Genomic DNA, 24,060 nt, shown 5'->3' on the forward strand with positions numbered 1-24,060 from the left:
TATTGATTATTTATTGTTGTGTAATAAACCACCTCAAAACTTAGTGGTACAAAATAATCATTTTATAATTCTTACAAATATTAGAGATAAAGAATTTGCTCTGGACTCAGCTGAGTGCTTCTTCTGCTGGACTCTCCTGGGTCAACCATATGACTATATTTATCCAATACCTCAGCTGGGGCTGAGTGATCTAAGATGGCCTCATTCATATGTGTGGCACTTGGTGCTCTCTGTTAGCTGAGCCTCTCTCTTAGGGTGGTTTCTCATCCTCAAGGGGACCAGCCTGGTCTTTTTTCATATGTGTCCCAAGAATTCCCAGGAGCAAAAGAGGACAACTCCTATGCACAAGGGCTTTTTAAGCTTCTGTTTGTATCACATGTACTAACATTCCAATGGCCAAAGCAAGTCACTTGGCCAAGTGTCAGTGTGGAAAGGAACCATAAAAAGGCACAGATACTGGGAGGCATGATTCACTAGGGACAATTACCTTAACAATCTACCAGAGCTGTTATTCAGAATTTAGCCAGTCACATCCAGCGGGCTGGCACAATTGTCTGCTTATTTTTCCATGTTGTTTGGGTTCTTCATGAAAACTATTCAAATGTCTTCCAAAAACAATGCCTGGAGGAAATTTCAAGAGAGAGAAAGCCCTGAGTCTCTCATCAGGTGTATCCCTGGCCTGCTTCTGCCACCAAATGCCAACAAAAGTGAAAGAAACCCTTAAAAGCATATTGCTAAATGAAAGGAGCCAATTTGAGAAGGCTGCATACTGTATGGTTCCAACTACGTGACTTTCTGGAAAAGGCAAATCTATAGAGACAGATAAAAGATCAAGGACAGCAGAGTCAGTGGTCACTGTGTGATGGTCACCTCAGTGTTGTGCTGCCTGCAGTGCTGCAGAGACAGTGGGACCAGCCACATCCTTCTGAAGGTTATGCCAGTCATGCAGCAGGACATATGACACATGGGAACAGATGTTGTCATTGTAAAAAATGACAGAAGAATATATGGAACATGAGATTGTTTAGCCAGTGCACTTTTACATCAAAACAAAAGCTACTATGACTTCAAGATCCACTTCACAGGAATCTGGGATACTGGTGTTGCTTCACAGGAATCTGGGATACTGGTGTTGCTCAGAAAGTTAACTTGAATCAGAGAGGGGGAGAAAAAAATGGCAGATAGGAGGCAGGACTAAACCACAGCTCCCATTCAGATGGACAGAGCAGCATGTGGAAACTCACATCACAAACTTTTGCTTCAAGAGCAACTGCAGGAAAGCTGGGAGAATCCGCAGACCCCTTGAAGGGAGCAGATTGCTCCTGCAGGACCTGGGAGACAGCCAAAATACTGTGAGTGCCCAAAGTGTGAAAGCGGGAAACAGGGATCGTCCTCCCCCGATCACACACCCTCACTGAGGAACCTTAAGGTCCAGATCACAGGAGAAGGATTTAACCTTACCTGGAGCTGAGATAATTTAGACAGCTGAGTGAAATACAGGAGTAGAGGAAGCAGGGAGAAGAGTCCTCTGGGCTCTCTCAGTCCCCAGAGAAGCCATGTCTGACTTTGTTTCACATGAGTCCCTGGGGAGGGCTCCAGACAAACTGGAAAAACACAAGGAGAAGGAAACCTCCAGCTGAACTTTGCAACAATTCTAACCAAATGCAAAGTTTCTTAGATAGAACACGGGGGAGATGGGTGAATCCAGAGTGCAGACAGGCAGGCAAGGAGGCGCAAAACCTGAAAGCCCTGCCTGATTTCTCAGCCCAGAGGCTGGTAGCCTGGCGCAAGTTCTCAGCCATGCTCACTCAGAGCCTGGAAACAAACTCAGTGCTGTTGAGGTGGGACACAGTGGGAGTGAGACTGGCTCTTTGAGTTGCACAAAAGCTGAGTGAGGTTAGTAACTGCCAGCTTTCTTCCACTTCCCTGGTGACCTGCATGACACAGCAGAGGCAGCCATAATCCTCCTGGGAACATAACTCCATCGACCTGGGAACCATACCCCTTCCCCTACAGCAGCCGCAACAAGTCCCACCCAAGGAGAATCTGAACTCAGGCATGCCTAACCCTGCCCCCCCACGATGGTCTTTCTCTACCCACCCTGGTAGCTGAAGACAAAGGTCACATTCTCTTGGGAGTTCTAGGGCCCTGCCCACTGCCTGGTCCTCCCTATACTACCACAGCTGATGCTCTTCTGAAAGGGCTACCTCCTGGCAGGAGGCCAACCAGCACAAAACTAGTGCAATAAGCAACAATAGTACAACTAAGGACCCTCACAGAGTCCCTTTCACTCCTCTGCCACCTCGACCAGAGCAGGTGCATCTATTCATGGCTGAGAGACTGGAAGATGGTTCACATCACAAGACTCTGTGCTGTGACAGACAATCCCCAGTACCAGCCCGGAACATGGTACCCACACTGGGTGGCTAGACCCAGAAAAGAAATAACAATAGCTAGAATTCAGTGCTTAAGAAGCCACATCCCTAGGAAAAGGGGGAGAGAATCTGAACAGCAGCCTTGAGCTCCAGATCTTGCCTCTAACATAGGCCACCCAAATGAGAAGGAACCAGAAAAACAATTCTGGTAATATGACAAAGCAAGTTTCTTTATCACACTCAAAAAATCACACTAGCTCACCAGCAATGGATCCAAACCAAGAAGAAATCCCTGATTTGCCAGAAAAAGAATTCAAAAGATTGATTATTAAGCTAATCAAGGAAGCACCAGAGAAAAGTGAAGTCCAATTTAATGAAATCAAAAAACTGATACAAGATATGAGGGGAGAAATCTTAAGTGAAATAGATAGCATAAATAAAAACAATCACAATTTCTGGAAAGCAAGGGCACACTTATAGAAATGCAAAATGCACTGGAAAGTCTCAGCAACAGAATCAAACAAGCAGAAGAAAGAACTTCAGAGCTCAAACAAAGACAAAGAAAAAGGAATTTAAAAAGCAATGAACAAAGCCTCCAAGAAGTTTGGGATATGTTAAATGACCAAATCTAAGAATAATTGGCATTCCTGAGAAAGAAGAGAAATCTAAAAGTTGGGGAAACATATTTGGGGGGAATAATAGAGGAAAACTTCCACAGCCTTGCTAGAGATCTAGACATCCAAATACAAGAAGCTCAAATAACCCCTGGGAAATTCATCACAAAAAGATCATCACCCAGGCACATAGTCATCAGGTTATCTAAAGTCAAGATGGAAGAAAGAATATTAAGAGCTGTGAGGCAAAAGCACAAGGTAACCTATAAAGGAAAACCCATAAGATTAACAGCAGATTTCTCAGCAGAAACCCTGCAAGCTAGAAGGGATTGGAGCCCTATCTTCAGCCTCCTTAGACAAAACAATTATCAGCCAAGAATTTTGCATCCAGTAAAACTAAACTTCATAAATGAAGGAAAGATACAGTCTGTTTTAGACAAACAAATGGTGAGAGAATACACCACTATCAAGCCAGCACTACAAGAACTGGTAAAAGGAGCACTAAATTTTGAAACAGATTCTCAAAATACACATCAAAGCAGAACCTCCTTAAGGCATAAATCTCACAGGACCTATAAAATAACAACACAATAAACTTTGAAAAAAAACAGGTATTCAGGCAACAAATAACATGATGAATAGAACAGTACCTCACATCTCAATAGTAACACTGAAGGTAAATGGCTTAAATGCTCCACTTAAAAGATACAGGATAGCAGAATAGATAAGAATCCACAAACCAAGTATCTGCTGCTTTCAAGAGACTCACCTAACACATAAGGAATCACATAAACTTAAGGTAAAGGGGTAGAAAAAGACATTCCACACAAATGGACACCAAAAGCCAGCAGGAGTACTATTCTCATATCACACAAAACAAACTTTAAAGCAACAGCAGTTAAAAAAGACAAAGAGGGTTATTATATAATGATAAAAGGCCTTGTCCAACAGGAAACTATCACAGTCCTACATATACCTGCACCTAACACTGGACATCCCAAATTTATAAAATAATTACTACTACACCGAAGAAATGAGAGAGACAACAACACAGTAATAGTGGGAGACTTCAATACTCCACTGACAGCACTAGACAGATCATCAAGACAGAAAGTCAACAATGAAACAATAGATTTAAACTACACCCTAAAATAAATGGACTTAACAGATATGTACCAAACATTCTACCAAAAAACACAAAATATACTCTATTCATCACTGCATGGAATATTCTCCAAAATAGACCATGTAAGGGGCCACAAAACAAGTCTCAATGAATTTAGGAAAACTGAAATTATATCATGTACCCTCTCTGACCACAATGGAATAAAATTGGAAATTAACTCCAAAAGGAACCCTCAAGACCATTAAAATACATGGAAATTGAATAATCTGCCCCTGAGTGATCATTGGGTCAATAATGAAATCAATATGGAAACTAAAAATTTTTTTGAACTGAATAATAGTGACACAACCTATCAAAATCTACAAAATACAGCAAAGGTGGTGCTAAGAGGAAAGTTCATAACCTTAAAGGTCTGCATCAAAATGTCTGAAAGAGCACAAATAGACACTCTAAGGTCACACCTCAAGGAACTAGAGAAACAAGAACCAACCAAATCCAAACCCAGCAGAAGAAAAGGAATAGCCTAGATCAGAGAAGAACTAAATGAAATTGAAACAAAAAAAATACAAAGGATAAGTGAAACAAAAAGCTGGTTCTTTGAAAAGAAAAATAATAATAGACCATTAGCAAGATTAACCAAGAAAAGAAGAGAGAAGAACCAAATAAGCTCAATTAGAAGCAAAATGGGAGATACTACAACTGACACCACAGAAATACAAAACACCATGCAAGACTACTATGAACAACTTTATGCACATAAACTATAAAAACTAGAGGAGATGGATAAATTTCTGGAAATATACAATCCTCCTAGCTTAAACCAGAAATAATTAGAAACTCTGAGCAGACCAATAGCAAGCAGTGAGATTGAAATGATAATTAAAAAAATCACCAACAAAAAAAGTCCAGGACCAGATGGATTCACAGCTGAATTCTATCAGACATTCAAAGAAGAATTGGTACCAATCCTATTGACACTATTCCACAAGATAGAGAAAGAATCCTCCTTAAATTATTCTATGAAGCCAGCATCCCTCTAACACCAAAACCATGAAAAGACATAACAAAAAAAGAAAACCACAGACCAATATTGCTGATGAATATAGATGCAAAAATCCTTAACAAAATAATAGCTAACCGAATCCAACAGTATATCAAAAAGATAATCCACCATGATCAAATGGGTTTCATACCAGGGATGCAGGGATGGATTCACATACACAGGTAAATAAATGTGATACACCACATGAACAGAATTTTTTAAACTCACGTGATCATCTCAATAGATGCAGAAAATGCATTTGACAAAATCCAGCATCGCTTTAAGATTAAAACACTCAGCAAAATCGGCATAGAAGGGAAATACCTTAATGTAATAAAAGTCATCTATGACAAACCCGGAGGCAACATCACACTGAATGAGGAAAAGTTGAAAGCATTCCCTCTGAGAAGTGAAATGAGGAGGATGCTCACTCTCACCACTTCTATTCAAGATAGTTCTGGAAGTCCTAGCCAGAGCAATCAGACAAGAGAAAGAAATAAAGGGCATCCAAATTTGTAAAAAGGAAGTCAAACTGTTGCTCTTTGCTGATGATATGTTTTTATACCCAGAAAACCCTAAAGACTCCTCCAAAAAGCTCCTAGAACTGATAAATGATTTCAGCAAAGTTTCAGGATACAAAATTACTGTACACACATCAGTAGCTCTGCTATACACCAATGGCAACCGACCTGAGAATGAAATCAAGAACTCAACCCCTTTTACAATAGCTGCAAAAAAAATAAAATACTTAGGAATATACCTAACAAAGGAGTCAAAAGACCTCTACAAGGAAAACTACAAAACACTGCTGAAAGAAATCACAGACAACACAAATGGAAATACATTCCATGCTCATGAATGGGTAGAATCAATATTGTGAAAATGACCATACTGACCATACTGACAAAAGCAATCTACAAATTCAGTGCAATCCCCATCAAAATGCCACCATCATTCTTCACAGAATTAGAAAAAACTATTCTAAAATTCATATGGAAACAAAAAAAGAGCCCACATAGCCAAAGCAAGACTAAGCAAAAAGAACAAATCTGGAGGCATCACACTACCTGATTTCAAACTATAATAAAAAGCCATAGTCACCAAAACAGCTTGTTACTGGTATAAAAATAGGCACATAGACCAACGGAACAGAATAGAGAACCCAGCAATAAACCCAAATACTTACAGACAACAGATCTTCCACAAAGCAAACAAAAACATAAAGTGGGGAAAGGACACTCTATTCAACAAATGGTGCTGGGATAATTGACAAGCCACATGTAGAAGAATAAAACTGGATCCTCATCTCTCACCTTATACAAAAATCAACTCAAAATGGATTAAGGACTTAAATCTAAGACCTGAAACCATAAAAACTGTAGAAGATAACATTGGACAAACCCTTCTAAACACTGGCTTATGCAAAGACTTCATGACCAAGAACCCAAAAGCAAATGCAACAAAAACAATGATAAATAGGTAGGACTTAATTAAACTAAAAAGCTTTTGCACAGCAAAAGAAACAATCAGCAAAGTAAACAGACAACCCAGCGAGGGGGAGAAAATCTTCACAATCTACACATTCAACAAAGGACTAATATCCAGAATCTACAAGGAACTCAAACAAATTAGCAAGAAGGAAACAAACAAATCTCATCAAAAAATGGATATGAATAGACATTTCTCAAAAGGTACACAAATGGCCAAAAACCATATGAAAAAAATGCTCAACATCACTAATGATGAGGGAAATGCAAATCCAAACCACAATGCTATACCACCTTACTCCTGCAAGAATGGCCATAATCAAAAAATAATAGATGCTGGCAGGGATGCAGTGAAAAGGGAACACTTTTACACTGCTGGTGGTAATGTAAACTACTACAGCCACTGTGGAAAACAGTGTGGAGATTTCTTAAAGAACTAAAAGTAGAAATACCATTTGATCCAGCAATCCCACTACTGGGTATCTATCAAGAGAAAGGAAGTCATTACACAAAAAAAGATACTTGCACACACATGTTTATAGCAGCACAATTTGCAATTGCAAAAATATGGAACCAGCCCAAATGCCCATCAATCAATGAGTGGATAAAGAAATTGTTGCGTATCTATACCATGGAATACTATTCAGTGATTTAAAAAAAAAGGAATGAAATAATGGCATTCGCAGCAACCTAAATAGAATTGGAGACCATTATTCTAAGTGAAGTAACTCAGGAATGGAAAACTAGACATTGTATGTTGTCACTTATAAGTGGGAGCTAATATATGAGAATGCAAAGGCATAAGAATGATGTAATGGACTTTGGGGACTCAGGGTAAAGAGTCAGAGGTGGGTGGGCGATAAAAGACTACAAATTGGGTACAGTCTATACTGCTCGGGTGATGGGTGCATCAAAATCTCACAAATCACCACTACAGAACTTATGAATGTAACCAAACACCACCTGTTCCAAGAACCTATGGAAATAAAAAAACAATAAAAATTGTAAAAAAATAATAATAATAAAGTAAACTTGAATCAGAGACCTCTTGGCCAAGACGTACACAGTCTGGTGATGGGAAATAAGGAGCCCTGTACCACAATAATAAAGAGAAAAATAGGCTGCTAGCAAACAGCCTTCCACAGAAGGGACATGCGGGGTTATTACATATGACCATGTAGAATATACACTTGAATGGAAAAATATGCATTGTCTAACATCAAGTATCAAGGGACACTGGATCCAGTTAGTTATGTTGATAAGAATGTAACTGGATTTTCAGTTCAGTGAATTTTATCATACTCTTCCACCAGGTTTTGAAAAAAATATATTATTTGAACAGCAGACCTTCTGAATATTTTTGCTTTTAAAACTTGTATTTCTCCACTGTTAAAAATGTTTACCATTTAATAAAGCTTTACCTGACCTATAGATGAAAGTATATTCTTAAAAATATGCTTGTTGGCCAGGCATGGTGGCTTGCACCTGTAATCCCAGTATTTTGGGGAGGCTGAGGCAGGCAATTGCTTGGGGCCAGATGTTCAAGACCAGCCAGGGAAACATAGCAAGCCCCTATCTCTACAAAAAAAAAAAAATTAAGAAAAAAATGTTTTTTAATGTTGTCTAACGAATCAGAGTCTTCAATAGACCACAGTGAAGTTGGGATTCAAAATATTTATGTTTAGTGATATGAATGTTAGCACTTGGGGAAGTTTGTTTAATGTTTATTTAAATAAATACAATTATGGAGCCAGGTGGAGCAAGATGGCAGGAGAGAAGGCTTCACCAACCATCCCCCCAAAAGGACACCAATTTAACACACAGAGCACCTTCATAAGAACCAAAAATCAAGTGAGTACCCATAGTATCTGGTTTTAGCTTCCTATCATTGAAAGAGGTGCTGAAGTGTAGAAAACACAGTGTTGAATCACAAAAGCCATTCCTTTCCCACCACTCACCCCCAGCAGTGGCGGCAGGGTGCAGAGAGCTTTCCAGTGTGCTGGGGAAGGGAGAGCCCAGTGATTGTGGAACATTGAACACAGTGCTGTCCTCTTGTAGCAGAAAGAAAAGCTGGACCAAATTCAGCTGACACTGACCCATGGAGGGCATTTAAACCAGCCCTAGCCAGAGACAAAACGCCAATCACAGCAGTTCAAACTTGAGTTCTACAAGCCTTGCCACTGAGGGCTACAGTTCTCTGAGGCTCTAAATAAACTCAAAAGGCAGTGTAGGCTGCAAGAACTGCAACCCCTTCATGAGTCCCAGTACTGAATGGAGGCCAGAGACAGTGAACTAGGGGGCAGGTGACCTACTGAGATACAAGCCAGAGTAGCTAAGAGAGTGTTGGCATCACCCCTCTCCTAACCACAGGCTGCACAGATCACAGCTCCAAAAGAGACCCCTTCTTTCCACCTGAGGAGAGGGGAGGGAAGAGTGAGGAGGACTTTGTCTTGCATCTTGGATACCAGCTCAGCCACAGCAGGATAGGGCACTGGCCAGAGTACTAAGGCTCCATTTGCAGACCCTAGCTCCTGAATGACAATACTAGACACACCCTGGGCCAGAAGGAACCTGCTACCTTGAAGGGAAGGACCCAGCCCCACCAGCATTCATCACCTGCTAATTGAAGAGACCTTGGGCCATGAATAACCAGAAGTGATACCCTGTACTACATCGAGGGTCCTGGGTGAGCCTCTGAGAATTGCTGGTTTCAGGTGAGACTAGCACATTATCAGCTGTGGTGGCTATGGGACAGAACCCCTACTTGAGAAAAGCAGAGGGAAAAGTAAAAGGGACTTTATTTTGCACCTCAGGTACCAGCATGAACACAAGAGGTAGAGCACCAAGTGGGCTCCTGAGTCCCCAGTTCCATGATTTGACTCTTGGACTGCATTTCTGGACTTGCCCTGGGACAGAGGAGGGCTCACTGACCTAAAGGGTGAGTCCCAGGCCAGGCAGCATTCACCACAAGCTGACTGAAGAGTACTTGGGCCTTAAGGGAATATTAGCGGTAGTCTGGCAGTACTCCCCATGGGCCTGTGGTGTCACTGGCCATGAGGTGAGGACCCTTTGTCTTTGGAAAGGGGAAGGAAGAGTGAGGAAAACTGTGTCTAGTGGTTTGAGTGCCAGCTCAGTCACAGTACAACAGAACATCAGGTAGACCTCTAAGATTTTTAAATCTAGTTCCTGGCTCTTGGATGACACCTCTGCACCTGCCTGGAACCTCATGGACCTCACTGCCCTGAAGAAAAAAACACATGCCTGCCTGGTTTTGTCAACTGCTGACTGTACAGCTCCAGGCTTGAGCAAACATAGGTAGTAGCCAGGGAGTGGTTACACCAGGCCTTGGTCAAGAACCAATGCTATGCTAGCTCCAGGGCTGATCCAGTGCAGTCATAGTGGTGGTGGACATAGGAGTCCTTGTGTCACTCCACCCCCAGCTTCAAGTGGCTCAGAACAGAGAGAAAGAGACTCCATTTGTTTGAGAGAAAGTAAGGGAAGAGGACAAGAGTCTCTGCCCAATAATCCAGAGGATTCTTACAGATTTTGTCCAAGACCATCAAGGTGGTACCTCTACAAGTCTCCAGGAATCACGGTGTTACTGGATGTGGAGTGTCCCCTAAAATAGATACAGGTTAGATCACAACACCCAAGTCCTTAAAAATATCTGGAAGGCCAGACCGGGCACAGTGGCTCACACCTGTAATCCCAGCACTTTGGGAGGCCAAGGCAGGCGGATCACCTGAGGTTGGGAGTTCGAGACCAGCCTGACCAACAGGGAGAAACCCCGTCTCTACTAAAAATACAAAATTAGCCAGGCGTGGTGGCACATGCCTGTAATGCCAGCTACTCAGGAGGCTGAGGCAGGAGACTTGCCAGAACCCAGGAGGTGGAGGCTGCAGTGAGCCAAGATCGCACCATTTCACTCCAGCCTGGGCAACAACAGTGAAATCCCATCTCAAAAAATAAATAAATAAATTTTAAAAAATTATATATATATATATATATATATATATATATGTATATGGAAAGCCTTCCCAAGAAGGATGGGTACAAACAAGCCCAGACTGTAAAGACTACAATAAATACCTAACTCTTCAATGCCCAGACCAGATGAACATCTGTAAGTATGAAGAAAATCGAGGAAACAGTGACTTCATCAAATGAAGGAATAAGGCACCAGGGAGAAACAGAGTCCTGGAGAAACAGAGATATGTGACCTTTTAGAGAAATAATTCAAAATAGCTGTTTCAGGAAACTCAAAGAAAGTCAAGGCAACACAGAGAAGGAATTCAGAATTCTGTCAGATAAATTTAGCAAAGATATTGAAATAATAAAAAAAGAATCAAGCAGAAATTCTGAAGCTGAAAAATACAGTAGACATACTGAAGAATGCATCATAGTCCTTTATTAGAAGAACTGATCAAGCATAAGAAAGAATTAGTGAGCTCAAAGAGAAGCTATTTGAAAACACACAGTCACTGGAGACAGAAGAAAAAAAGAATAAGCACAACTACAGGATCTAAAAAATAGCCTCAAAGGGGCTAATCTAAGAGTTATTGGCCTTAAAGAGGAGGTGGAAAAAGCAATAGGGGTAAAAAGCTTACTCAAAGGGATAATAACAGAGAACTTTCCAAACCTACAGAAAGATATCTATATCCAAGTCCAAGAAGGTTATAGAACACCAAACAGATTTAACCCAAAGAAGACTACATCAAGGCATTTAATAATCAAATTCCCAAAGATCAAGGATAAAGAAAGGAGCCTAAAATCAAAAGAAAAGAAACAAATAACATACAATGAAGCTCCAATATGTCTGGCTGCAGACTTTTCAGTGGAAACCTTACAGGCCAGGAGAGAGTGGCATGACATATTTCAAGCACTGAAGAAAAAAAAGTTCACCTAGAATAATATCCAGCAAAAACAGCCTTCAAACATGAAGGAGAAATAAAGATTTTCCCAAACAAAAGCTGAGAGATTTCATCAATAACAGACCTATCACGCAAAATATGCTAAAGGGAGTACTTCAATCACAAAGAAAAGGATGTTAATGAGCAATAAGTGTCACCTGAAGTTACAAAAATCACAGATACTGTAACTATGCAGTATAAACTACTCTTATCCTCAGTAGAAAGACTAAATGATGAGCCAATCAAAAATATTAACTACAACAACTTTTCAAGAAAAAGTACAATAAGATATAAATAGAAATAACAAAAGTTTAAAAGGGGACAAAGTTAAAGTGGAGAGTTTTTATTAGTATTCCTTCTACTTGTTTGTTTGTTTATGCAAACAGTTTTAAATTGTTATCAGCTTAAAATAATGAGTTATAAGACAGTATTTACAAGCCTCGTGGTAACTGCAAACAAAAACAAAAACAAATACAACAGACACACAAAAAAAAGAAAAAGCAAGAAACTAAATCCTATCACCAGAGAAAAAACATCTTCAAAAAAGAAGAAAGAAAGAAAAGAAAGAAGAAAGAAAAACACACAAAACAACAAGAAAACACATAACAAAACTGCAGGAGTAAGTCCTTACTTATCAATAGTTACATTGAATGTAAATGGACCAAACTCTCCAATAAAAAGACATAGACTGGCTGAATGGATTTAAAACAAAGAAAAAGACCCATTGACCTGTTCCCTACAAGAAACACACGTCACCTACAGAGATACACATAGACTGAAAATAAAGGGATGAAAAAAGATATTCCATGCCAATGGAAACCAAAAAAGAGCAGGAGTAGCTATACTTATATAAAACAAAATAGATGTAAAGACAAAAACTATAAGAAGAGACAAAGACACTATATAATGATAAAGAAGTCAATTCAGCAAGAGGATGTAACAATTTTAAATATATATGCACCCAACATTGGAGCACCCAGATATATAAAACAAAGATTACTAGAAATAGAGAGATAAACCCTAAAATAATATTAGCTAGAGAATTGAATACCCCATTTTCAACACTGAACAGCTCTTCCAGACAGAAAATCAATAAAGAAACATCAGATTTAAACTGCATTACAGACCAATGGATCTAATAGGTATTTACAGAACATTTCATCCAATGGCTGCAGAATACACATTCTTTTCCTCAGCATATGGATCATTCTCAAAGATCAACCATATGTTAGGTCACAAAACAAGTCTTAAAACATTCAAAAAATTGAAATAATGTCAAGTGTCTTGTGTAATCACAATTTAAAAAACTAGAAATCAATAACAAGAGGAAATCTGGAAACTATACAAATACGTGGAAACTAAACAATATACTCCTGAATGACCAGTGGGTTGATAAAGAAATTAAGAAGATAAATGAAAAACTTCTTGAAATGAATGATAACAGAAACACAACATAACGAAAGCTGTGGGATACAGCAAAAGAAGTAAAGGGGAAAGTTTATAGCTATAAGTGCTTACATCAAAAAATAAGAAAAATTAAACAATCTAATGATGTGTCCTAAAGAACTAGAAAAGCAAAAGCAAACCAAACCCAAAATTAGTAGGAGAAAAGAAATAATAAAGATCAGAGCAGAAATAAAGAAAATTGAAATGAAGAAAACAATACAAACAATCATAAGTTAAACATAGTTGACAAATCTTTAGCCAGACTAAGAAAAAAAGAGAGAAGACTCAAATAAATAAAATCAGAAATGAAAAAGTAGCCATTACAACTGATGCTGCAGAAATTCAAAGGATCATTTGTGATTACTATGAGCACCTGTATGCCAATAAATTTGAAAATCTAGAAGAAATGGACAAATTCCTAGACACATACAACCTATGAATATTGAGCCAGGAAGAAATCCAAACCCTGAACAGACCAATAACAAGTAATGAGATTGAAGCCATAATAAAAGGTCTCCCAGTAAAAAAATTCCAGGATGTGATGATGTCACTGCTGATTTCTACCAAACATCTAAAGAACTAATAACAACCCTCCTCAAACTATTCCAAAAAATAGGGGAGGAGGGAATACTTCCAAACTCATTCTATGAGATGAGTATTGCCCTGATACCAAAACCAAACAAAGACACATTAAAAAAAAAAGAAAAAGAAAAAAAACTATAGGCCAACATCTCTGATGAATATTGATGCAAAAATCCTCAATAAAATACTAGCAAACCAAATTCAACACACATTAAAAAATCATTCATCATGACAAAGTGGGATTTACCCCTGGAATACAAGAATGTTTCAACATAGGCAAATCAATTACTGTGATACATCTTATTAACAGAATGAAGAAGATAAACCATATGATCATTGCAATTGATGCTGAAAAAAAGTATTTGATAAAACTCAACATCCTTCAAGATAAAAACCTTCAAAAAACTGGGGATAAAATGAGCATATGCCAACATAATAAAAGCCCATGACAGACCCACAGCTAGTATCATAATGAATGGGGAAAAAACTGAAAACCTTTCCTCTAACATCTGAAACACAACAAGGATGCCCATTTTCACCACTGTTATTCAACATAGTACTGGAATTCCTCACTAGAGCAATCAGACAAGAGAAATAAAGGGCATCCCAGTTGGAAAGCAAGAAATCAAATTATCTTTGTTTGTAGAATATATGATCTGATATTTGGAAAAACCTAAAGACTCCACCAAAAATCTTTTAGAACCCAAAAACAAATTCAGTATAGTGACAAGATACAAAAACAACATACAGAAATCAGTAGCATTTCTATATGCCAATAGTGAACAATATTAAAAAAAAGTAATCTCATTTACAATAGCCACAAATAAAACTAAATACCTAGGAATTAACCAAAGAAGTGAAAGATCTCTATAATAAAAACTGTAAAACACTGATGAAAGATATAGAAGAGGTCACAAAAAAAGAAAAGATATTTTATGTTCATGGATTGGAAGAATCAATATTGTTAAGATATCCATGCCACCAAAGCAATCTACAGATACAATGTAATCCCTATCAAAATACCAATGACATTCTTCACAGAAATATAAGAAACAATCCTATAATTTATATAGAACCACAAAAGATCCAGAATAGCCAAAGCTATCCTAAGCTAAAATAAAAAAACTGGAGAAGTCACATTACCTGACTTTAAATTATACTACAGAGCCATAGTCATCAAAATGGCATAGGGCTGACATAAAAACAGACACATAGACCAGTGGAACAGAATAGAAAACCCAGAACAAAATCCGCACATTTACAGTGGACCCATTTTTGACAAAGCTTTCAAGAACACACGCTGAAGAAAAGACAGCTCTTCAATAAATGGTGCTAGAAAAACTGGACATCCATATGCAGAAGAATGAAACTAGACCACTATCTCTCACCATATATAAAAATCAAATCAACATGAATTAAAGATTAAAATCTAAAACCTCAATCTATGAAACTACTACAAGAAAACATTGGGGAAATTCTCCAGGACATTGGTCTGGGCAAGGACTTTTTGAGTGATGTCCCACATGCACAGGCAACCAAAGCAAACATGAACAAATAGGATCACATCAAGTTAAAAAGCTTTTGTCCAGCAAAGAAAACAATCAACAAAGTGAAGAGACATCCCAAAGAGTGGGAGAAAATATTTACAAACTGCCTGGCTGGCAAAGCATGAATAACCAGAATATACGAGGAGCTCAAACAACTCTACAGGAAAAAACTGAATAATCTGATCAAAAGTTGGGCAAAAGATTTGAATAGACATTTCTCAAAAGAAGACTTACCAATGGCAAACAGACATGGGAAAAGCTGTTCAACATCACTGATCATCAGAAAAAATGCAAATTAAAATTACAATGAGATATCATTTCACCCCTGTTAAAATGGCTTATGTCCAGCTTCCTCAAATAACTAAAAATACAGCCACCATATGACCAGTCATCCCACTGCTGGGCATATACCTTGATATGGTTTGGCTGTGTCTCCACCTATATCTCATCTCGAATTCCCGTGTGTTGTGGGAGGGACCCAGTGAAGGTAATTGAATCGTGGGGGCAAGTCTTTCCCATGCTGTTCTTGTGATAGTGAATAAGTCTCATGAGATCTGATGGTTTTCTAAAGAGGAGTTCCTTTGCACAAGTTCTCTCTTTGACTGCTACCATCCATGTAAGACATGACTTGCTCCTCCTTCCCTTCTGCCATGATTGCGGGGTCTCCTCAGCCACGTGGAACTGTAAGTCCATTAAACCTCTCTTTCTTTTATAAATTGCCCAGTCTTGAGTATGTCTCTATCAGCAGCATGGAAACAGACTAATACCTACCTGAAAGAAGGAAAATCAGTATATTGAAGAGATATCTGCACTCCTACATTAGTTGCAGCACTGTTGCCAATAGCCAAGATTTGGAAACAACCTAAGTGTCCATCAAAAGATGAATCAATAAAGAAAATGTGGTACATATACACAATGGAGTACTATTCAGCCATAAAAAAATGAGATCCTGTCATTTGCAACAACATGCATGAAACTGGAGATCATTATGTTAAGTAAAATAAGCCAGGCACAGAAAGACAAATATTGGATGTTCTCATTTATCTGTGGAATGTAAAAAGCAAAAGAATTGAACTCATGGAGATAGAGAGTACAAGGAAAGTTTGCAAAGGCTGGGAAGCATAGTGGGGGTCTGGGGAAAGAGGTGACGATGGTTAATGAGCACAAAAAATAGACAAAATGAATAAGACGTAGTATTTGATAGCACAACAGGGTGACTATAGTCTATAATAATTTAATTGTACATTTTAAAACAACTGAAATAATATAATTGGATTCTTTGTAACACTAAAAATAAATGCTTGAGGGAATGGATACCCCATTCTCCACAATGTGATTATTATGCATTGCATGCCTATATCAAAACATCTCAAAGATGGCCAAAAAGGAAGAGCTCTAGTCTGCAGCTCCCAGTGAGATCAATGCAGAAAGCCGGTGATTTCTGGATTTCCAACTAAGGTACCCAGCTCAGCTCATTGGGATTGGTTAGTCAGTGGGTGCAGCCCATGGAGGGTGAGTCAAAGCAGGGTGGGTTGTTGCCTCACCTGGGAAGAACAGGGGGTCAGGAAACTCTCTCCCCTAGCCAAGGGAAGCCGTGAGGGAGAGCCACATGAGGAACAGTGCACTCTGGCCCAGATTCTACATTTTTCCCATGGTCTTCACAAACCACAGACCAGGAGATTCCCTCAGGTGCCTATGCCACCAGGGCCCTGGGTTTCAAGCACAAAACTGGGTGGCTGTTTGGGAAGACACTGAGCTAGCTGCAGGAGGTTTTTTTCATACCCCAGTGGAGCCTGGAATGTCAGAGAGACAGAACCATTCACTCCCCTGAAAAAGGGGCTGAAGCCAGGGAGCCAAGTGTTCTAGCTCAGTGGATCCCACCCCCAGAGAGCCCAGCAAGCTAAGATCCACTGGCTTAAAATTCTCACTGACAGCACAGCAGCCTGAAGTTGACCTGGGATGTTTGAGCTTGTCGGGGGTAGGAGCGTCCACCATTACTGAGGCTTAAGTAGGCGGTCTTCCCCTCACAGTGTAAACAAAGCCCCAGGGAAGTTCCAACTGGGAGGAGCCCTCTGCAGCTCAGCAAAGCCTAGGTAGCCAGACTGCCTCTCTAGATTCCTCCTCTCTGGGCAGGGCATCTCTGAAAGGCAGCAGTCCCAGTTAGGGGCTTATAGATAAAACTACCATCTCCCTGGGACAGAGCACCTGGTGGAAGGGGCGACTGTGGGTGCAGCTTCAGCAGACTTAAATGCCCTGCCTGTTGGCTCTGAAGAGAGCAGCAGATCTCTCAGCACAGTGTTCAAGCTCTGCTAAGGGTCACACTGCCTTCTCAAGTGGGTTCCTGACCCCCATGTCTCCTGACTGGGAGACAGCTCCCAGCACGGGCCAACGGACACCTCATACAGGAGAGCTCTGGCTGGCATCTGGTGGATGCCCCCCTGGAACAAAGCTTCCAGATGAAGGAACAGGAACAGGCAGCAATCTTTCCTGTTCTGCAGCCTCCGCTGGTGATACCCAGGCAAAGAGGGTCTGGAGTGGACCTCCAGCAAACGCCAGCAGACCTGCAGAAGACGGGCCTGATGAGTAGAAGGAAAACTAACAAACAGAAAGGGATAGCATCAACATCAACAAAAAGGACATCCACTCAGAAACCCCATCTGAAGGTCACCAACACCAAAGACGAAGGGTAGATAAATCCACAAAGATAGGGAGAAACCAGCACAAAGAGGTTGAAAATTTCAAAAACCAGAATGCCTCTTCTCCTCCAAAAGATCACAAAACCTCATCAGCAAGGGAACAAAACAGGATGAAGAATGAGTTTGACGAATTGACAGACTTAAGCTTCAGAAGGTGAGAAATAACAAACTCCTCCGAGCTCAAGGAGAATGTTCTAACTCAATACAAAGAAGCCAAGAACCTTGAAAAAAAGGTTAGACAAATTGCTGACTAGAATAACCAGCTTCGAGAAAAAAATAAAAGACCTGATGGAGCTGAAAAACAGAGCATGAGAACTTTGTGAAGCATACACAAGTATCAAGAGCTGAATCAATCAAGCAGAAAAAAGGATATCAGATGTTGAAGATCAGCTTAACGAAATAAAGCATGAAGACAAGATTAGAGGAAAAAAAAGCGTCCAAGAAATATGGGACTAAGTGAAAAGACCAAATCTACATTTGATCAATGTACCTGAAACTGATGGGGAGAATGGAACTAAGCTGGAAAACACTCTGCAGGATATTATCCAGGAGGACTTCCCCAACCTAGCAAGACAGGCCAACATTCAAATTCAGGAAATACAGAGAACACCACAAAGATACCCCTCGAAAAGAGCAATGCCAAGACACATAATTGTCAGATTCACCAAGATTGAAATGAAGGAAAAAATGTTAAAGGCAGCCAGAGGAAAGGTTGGGTACCCACAAAGGGAAGCCCATCAGACTAACAGCAGATCTCTCTGCAGAAACCCTACAAGCCAGAAGAGAGTAGGGGCCAATATTCAACAGTCTTAAAGAAAAGAATTTTCAACCCAGAATTTCATACCCAGGCAAACTAAGTTTCATAAGTGAAGGAGAAATAAAATCCTTTACAGACAAGCAAATGCTGAGAGATTTAGTCATGCACCAGGCCTGCCTTACAAGAGCTCCTGAAGGAAGCACTAAACATGGAAAGGAACAACCAGTACTGGCCACAGCAAAAACATGCCAAATTGTAAAGATCATCGACACTATGAAGAAACCGCATCAACTAACAGGCAAAATAATCAGCTACATCATAATGACAGGATCAAATACACACATAACAATATTAACCTTAAATGTAAATGAGCTAAATGCACCAATTAAAAGACACAGAATGGCAAATTGGATAAAGAGCCAAGACCAATCAGTATGCTGTATTCAGGAGACTCATCTCACATGCAAAGATACACACAGGCTCAAAATAAAGGGATGGAGGAATATTTGCCAAGCAAATGGGAAAAAGAAAAACTGAGGGATTGCAATCCTAGTCTCTGATGAAAAAAGACTTTAAACCAACAAAGATCAAAAGAGACAAAGAAGGGCATTACATAATGGTAAAGGGATCAATGCAACAAGAAGAGCTAACTATCTTTAATATATATGCACCCAATACAGGAGCACCCAGATTCATAAAGCAAATTCTTAGAGACCTACAAAGAGACAGACTCCCACACAATAATAGTGGGAGACTTTAACACCCAACTATCAATATTAGACAGATCAATGAGAGAAAATTAACAAAAGTATTCAGGAAATGAACTCAGCTCTAGACCAAGCAGACCTAATAGACATCTACAGAACTCTCCACCACAAACCAACAGAATATACATTCTTCTCAGCACCACATTGCACTTATTCTAAAATTGACCACATAATTGGAAGTAAAATACTCATGAGCAAACACAAAATAACAGAAATCATAACAAACAGTCTCTCAGACAACAGTGCAATCAAACTAGAACTCAGGATTTTAAAACTCTCTCAAAACCGCCCAACTACATGGAAACTGAACAACCTCCTCCTGAATGACTACTGGGTAAATAACAAAATTAAGGCAAAAATAAATACATTCTTTGAAACCAATGAAAACAAAAACACAACATACCAGAATCTCTGGGACACAGCTAAAGCAGGGTTTAGAGGGAAATTTATAGCACTAAATGCCCACAAGAGAAAGCAGGAAAGATCTAAAATCGACACCCTAACATCACAATTAAAAGAACTAGAGAAGCAAGGGCAAAAAAATTCAAAAGCTAACAGAAGACAAGAAACAACTAACATCAGAGCATAACTGAAGGACATAGAGACATGAAAAAAACCCTTCAAAAAATCAATGAATCCAGGAGCTGGTTTTTTGAAAAGATCAACAAAATAGATAGACCGCTAGTCAGACTAACAAAGAATAAAAGAAAGAAGAATCAAATAAACACAATAAAAAATGATAAAGGTGATATCACCATTGGTCCCACAGAAATACAAACTACCATCAGAGAATACTATAAACACCTCTACGCAAATAAACTAGAAAACTCAGAAGAAATGGATAAATTCCTGGACACATACATCCTCCCAAGTCTAAACCAGGAAGAAATCGAATCCCTGAATAGAACAATAGCAAGTTCTGAAATTGAGGCAATAATTAATAGCCTACAAACTAAAAAAAGTTCAGGACCAGATGGATTCACAGCCGAAATCTACCAGAGATACAAGGAGGAGCTGGTACCACTCCTTCTGAAACTATTCCAAGCAATAGAAATAGAGAAACTCCTCCCTAACGCATTTTATGAGGACAGCATCATCCTGATGCCAAGACCTGGCAAAGACACAATAAAAAAAGAAAATTTCAGGCCAATATCCCTGATGAACATCAATGAGAAAATCCTCTATAAAATACTGGCAAACCGAATCCAGAGGCACATGAAAAAGCTTATCCACCACGATCAAGTCAGCTTCATACCTGGGATGCAAGGCTGGTTCGACATACACAAATCAATAAATGTAATCAATCACATAAACAGAACCAATCACAAAAATCACATGATTATCTCAATAGATGCAGAAAAAGCCTTCGATAAAATTCAACACCTCTTCATGCTAAAAACTCTCGATAAACTGGGTATAGATGAAACGTATCTCAAAATAATAAGAGCTATTTATGACAAACCCACAGCCAACATCATACTGAATGGGCAAAAACTGAATGCATTCCCTTTGAAAACCAGCACAAGACAAGAATGCCCTCTCTCTCCACTCCTATTAAACATAGTATTGTAAGTTCTGGCCAGGGCAATCAAGCAAAAGAAAGAAATAAAGGGCATTCAAATAGGAATAGAGAAAGTCAAATTGTCTCTGTTTGCAGATGACATGATTGTATATGTAGAATACCCCATCGTCTCCACCCAAAATCTCCCTAAGCTGATAAGCAACTTCAGCAAAGTCTCAGGATACAAAATCAATGTGCAAAAATCACAAACATTCCTATACACCAATAACATACAAACCGAGAGCAAAAGCATGAGTGAACTCCCATTCACAATTGCCACTAAGAGAATAAAATACCTAGGAATACAAATTACAAGGGATGTGAAGAACCTCTTCAAGGAGAACTACAAACCACTGCTCAAGGAAATAAGAGAGGACACAAAAAAATGGAAAAACACTCCATGCTCATGTATAGGAAGAATGAATATGGTGAATATGGCCATACTGCCCAAAGTAATTTATAGATTCAATGCCATCCCCATCAAGCTACCGTTGACTTTCTTCACAGAATTGGAAAAAATACTTTAAACTTTATATGGAACCAAAAAAGAGCCCACATAGCCAAGACAATCCTGGGCAAGAAGAACAAAGCCGGACACATCACGCTGCCTGACTTCAAACTATACTACAAGACTCCAGTAACCAAAACAGCACAATACTGGTACCAGACCAGATGTATTGACCAATGGAATAGAATGGAGGCCTAAGAAATAACTCTACACATCTACAACCATCTGATCTTTTACAAACCTAACACAAACAAACAATGGGGAAAAGATTCCCTATTTAATAAATGTTGGGAAAACTGGCTAGCCATATGCAGAAAACTAAAACTGGACCCCTTCCTTACACCTTATACAAAAATCAACTCAAGATGGATCAAAGACTTAAACGTAAGACCTAGGACCATAAAAATTCCAGAAGAAAACCGGGGCAATACCATTCAGGACATAGTCATGGGCAAAGACTTCATGTCTAAAACACCAAAAGCAATGGCAACTAAAGCCAAAATTGACAAATGGGATCTAATTAAACTAAAGAGCTTCTACACAGCAAAAGAAACTATCATCAGAGTGAACAGGCAACCTACAGAATGGGAGAAAAAATTTTGCAATCTATCCATCTGACAAAGGTCTAATATCCAGAATCTACAAAGAACTTAAACTAATTTACAAGAAAAAAACAACCCCATCAAAAAGGGTGCAAAGGTTATGAACAGACACTTATGTAGCCAACAGACATATGAGAAAATGCGCATCACTGCTCATTAGAGAAATACAAATCAAAACCACAATGAGATACCATCTCATGCCACTTAGAATGGCGATCATTAAAAAGTCAGTAAACAACAGATGCTGGAGAGGATGTGGAGAAATAGGAACGCTTTTACACTGTTGGTGGGAGTGTAAATTAGTTCATCCATTGTGGAAGACAGTGTGGCGATTCCTCAAGGATCTAGAACTAGAAATACCATTTGACCTAGCAATCCCATTACTGGGTACATACCCAAAGGATTATAAATCATTCTACTATAAAGACACAAGCACATGTATGTTTATTGCGGCACTATTCACAATAGCAAAGACTTGGAACCCACCCAAATGTCCATCAATAATAGACTGGATAAAGAAAATGTGGCACATATACACCATGGAATACTATGCAGCCATAAAAAATGATGAGTTCATGTCCTTTATAGGGACATTGATGAAGATGGAAACTATCATTCTCAGCAAACTATCACAAGAGCAGAAAACCAAACACCACATGTTCTCACCCATAATTGGGAGTTGAACAATGAGAACACATGGACACCCGGAGGGGAACATCACACACCGGGGCCTGTTGTGGGGTGGGGGGCTAGGGGAGGGATAGCACTAGGAGAAATACCTAAAGTAGATGATGGGTTGATGGGTGCAGGAAACCACCATGCACGTGTATATCTATGTAACAAAACTGCACGTTCTGCACATGTACCCCAGAACTTAAAGTATAATAAAAATAAATAAATAAATAAATAAATAAATAAATAAATAAATAAATAAATAAGGGACGTGATAGCCAATGGCTATAGGTTTCATTTTGGGGTGATACAATCTTTTTGGAATTAAATAGTCATAATAGTTGTACAACTCTGAGTATACTAAAACTCACTAAACTTTACACATAAACAAAAGAGTGATCCCAACAAATATCTCTGGAATAGAAGAACCACCCAGCCAACCCACAATATGAGAAATAGTAGATTGTTGGTTCTAGGCAATAAGTTTTGTTTTACTGTGCAACAATAGATAACTGAAACAGGAAGTTTTCTTTCAGGAACAAAAAACCTAATGAAAAACTGAGCTTTTGATAGCACTTGTAAAATAATAATGTGGAAACTGAGTATGGAATCATGTTTTGGAATTTTTTCTGTGTGAAACTAGCTTGTCTGTACAGAGACGAAAGCAAGATAATGGCCTCATTTGCAAGCAACAGAGATTGGAAGTCCCTTATTTTTAATAATAACTTCTCACATTCATGTAAGATTTGCAGATAACAAGGTGCTTTCCCATAAACTCCAACGCTAAGGGTGAAATCTTGGAGGTCACAGTAAGAATTTGGGAGTTTATGTAATATAAGGCCATAACTTATTCCTGGGCAAGAATAATAAGATAAAAATCATATTTGAGAAAAAAAATGTCTAGCATTCCTAAATAGGATCATTTGGAGCAAAGAATCTTGAAATTGGTGAAACAAACCAAATTGTGAAGCAGGTGGAGAATGCCAAGGCAAATAATGATAAGAATCTTAGTGACATAGTTGGAAAACTATTATAAGATTTATCGTCTAATTAGATATGGTGAAAGAGAAGAGTGGCTCTGTCTTTATTTCCTCTTGCAGCTATAACAAATTACCACAAACTTGGTGGCTTAAAACAACACAGTGTGTTCTCTTACAGTTCTATAGGTAAAAAGTCTGACACAGGTCTTCCTGGGCTAAAATCAAGGTGTCAGCAGGGCTGCATTCATTTCTGGAGGCTCAAGGGGAGAATCCATTTCCCTGGCTTTTCCAGCTTCCAGAAGCCATCTGCTTTCCTTGGCTCATGGCCTTCCTTCTTCAAAGTCAGTAGCCTTGCATGTCTCCATGCCTTTCTTCTGTAGTCACATCT

At 39.2% G+C, this 24,060-nt stretch overlaps 1 pseudogene; it reads left to right on the forward strand.

Annotated features, from left to right (window-relative positions):
• Positions 1–862: 862 nt before the first annotated feature.
• On the forward strand, positions 863–7,998 carry LOC100612000 (SPRY domain-containing protein 7-like; annotated as a pseudogene).
• The last annotated feature ends 16,062 nt before the right edge of the window (positions 7,999–24,060 follow it).

Source organism: Pan troglodytes, chromosome X (assembly GCF_028858775.2).
Source record: "Pan troglodytes isolate AG18354 chromosome X, NHGRI_mPanTro3-v2.0_pri, whole genome shotgun sequence".
Lineage (NCBI taxonomy): Eukaryota > Metazoa > Chordata > Mammalia > Primates > Hominidae > Pan > Pan troglodytes.